Source organism: Mandrillus leucophaeus, unplaced genomic scaffold (assembly GCF_000951045.1).
Source record: "Mandrillus leucophaeus isolate KB7577 unplaced genomic scaffold, Mleu.le_1.0 Scaffold142, whole genome shotgun sequence".
NCBI lineage: Eukaryota > Metazoa > Chordata > Mammalia > Primates > Cercopithecidae > Mandrillus > Mandrillus leucophaeus.
In genome coordinates this window covers 2,426,541-2,429,278 of record NW_012101388.1, presented here as the reverse complement: position 1 = coordinate 2,429,278, position 2,738 = coordinate 2,426,541, and positions in this window count along the sequence as shown.

The window sequence follows — 2,738 nt, the reverse complement described above, 5'->3', positions numbered from 1 at the left end:
TGGACACTATTTGGAATCATGTCATTACTTACATTGCCGATGTCTTTTCAGCATGTGTTAAAACACAGTTTTAAAACTTATACTACTGGCAAGGCTGGAGATGAACATGAATTATCAGGTTAGAAATGAACTTTGTGGCCCTAGAGAACAGCACTTACAAATGAATTTGAACACTGCTATGGCTATTTCACATCTAAAACCAGAATTTAGCACTAGCACTGTGAAATGATTTTACTTTGAAAAACCGAAGTGGCCAAATCACCTACCAACCTAAAATATCTTAAATGGTCCTCTGTTATTTTCAGGGAAAGACTCAATACTCTGGGTTTTCCTATAAATCTGGACCCTCCGTGATCTGCTTCAAAATTTTCATCCTCACTCCCATTACCACCCAGGTTCCTCTTAGACACATTCAATATTCCACCAACATTCACAGGCCATGAGAGTTCACATTTCAAGAGCTTTTCACTATGCTCTTTACTGCAGAAATGCCTTTCAATCCTTTCTCTTGCCTTTTTAAATTATACTAAATGGACCTAGTTAATCATTTCATTGGAAGCCATCCCTGATATATTCGTCCCAACTCAGAAATTCCCTAAAGCAAAGTTAACTAGTTTTTCTGAGATCCCACAAAGACACAGCATGCTATCAATGTGAATAAATGTAAGACTATATTTGCCCTGGTCAGAATCCAAAACATTAATGTTTTTTTCGCTAGTAGTCCCTCCCCAAGAGACTCCCAAGATATATTATTTCCTTTTTTTTTTTTAGACAGAGTTTCACTCTTGTCACCCTGCAATGGCACAATCTCCGCTCATTGCAACCTCCGCCTCCTGGTTTCAAGTGATTCCCCAGCCTCAGCCGCCTGAGTTGCTTGGATTGCAGGCGCCCACCACCATGCCTGGCTAATTTGTTGTATTTTTAGTAGAGATGGAGTTTCACCATGTTGGCCAGGCTGGTTAAAAACTCCTGACCTCAGGTAATCTGCCCTTCTTGGCCTCCCAAAGTGCTGGGATTACAAGTGTGAGATACTGCACCTGGCCCAAGTTATATTATTTCAGTCACAGACACCAAACTTCTCTTGGGGAATGAGTGAACTTTGAGGGTGAACATATCTCAGTACTACTTAGGAGGAAGAAGCTGAGCCTAGGAGGGCCACATCAGGGATACCAAATCTGAAGTCTGAAGTTTCATATGTTGCTAAAATGGAAATATCTCCTCCTCCATTTCTACATCCTTTCCAATCTGCCATGGGAATATGACACTCACTAGTGCTTTGTGTATGTTTTGGGGTTTTATTTGTTTTCCACAGCAGAGCATTTATATATTTATTCCTTTGGTTATAGAGTTGTATGGAGCTTGTATTTCTTCCTTTATTGTTATTTTATTTTATTTTAGTAAGAATAATTAACGTGAGAACTATCTTCTTAAGAATAAACTACAATATTTTATCTGTAGGCAGAGTACTACACAGTTGATGTCTAGACTTGTATATCTTGCATAACTGAAATTTTATACCCAATGATTGGCAACCCCTCCTTGTCCCTTCCCTAGCCTTTAGAAACCCCCATCTTATTCTTTTCTTCTATGAGTCTGACTATTTTAAAAACCTCATATATGTGGAATAATGCACTCTTTAAACTTCTGTGACTGGCTTATTTTACTTAGTATAATGTTCTCCAGGCTCATCCATGTTGCTACACATTCTAGAACTTCCTTCTATTTTAAGTCTGAACAATATCGCATTGTATGCTTATGTGTGTATATATGTGTGTGTATCACATTTTCTTTATCCATTCATCTGTCCATGAAAATTTACATAATTTTCACATCTTAGCTATTGTGAAGGATGCTGTGATGAATATAAGAATGCTACTATATCAGTTAAAGTCCAAATTTAAATTATTTTTAGATAAGTATCCAGATTTGGGATTGCTAGATCATATGGTAGTTCTGCTTTTATTTTAAGAAAACGCCATGGTGTTTTGCAGAGTAGCTGCACCTATTGCATTCCCACCAACAAAAGGCAAGGATTCCCATTTCTCTGCACCGTTGCAAACACTTGTTACCTTTTGTTTTGTTTTGTTTTGTTTTGTTTTTGATAATAGCCATTTTGGCAGGTGCGAGGTGATGATATTTCATTGTGGGTTAATTTGCATTCCCCTGATGATTAGTGTCATTGAGCATTTTTCAATGTACCTGTTGGCTATTTATTTATATGACTTCTTGGAGAAATATCTATTGAAGTCTTTAGCCCACTACTAAGTTGAGTTATTAGGGTGATTTTTGCTCTTTGGTTGTAGGTATTCCTAATATAATTTGGAAGCTAACCCCTTACAGCCTATGTTTTGCAAATAATATATGTATTTTTTCTATTCTGTAAGGTACTTCTTACTCTGTTGCTTATATTCTTTGCTGTGTAGAAGCCTTTTGATATACCTTAAGGAGACAAGTAGTGTTTTTCTGTTTTTGCTTTTGTCACCTCTACTTTTGGTATCATTTTCATGACATTTTCCAGAACAATATCATGATATTTCCCTATGTTTTCTTCTAGAAGTTTTAGAGTTGCAAGTCTTACACTTAGGCCTCTAATCAATTTTGAGTTGATTTTTCTGTATAGTATAGGGTTCAGTTTCATTCCTTTGCATGTAGATATCTGATTTTCTAGATATCATTTGTTAAAAACATATCCTTTGTCCATTGTGTATTTTCATCTTGCCTGACAAAGATAATTTGAC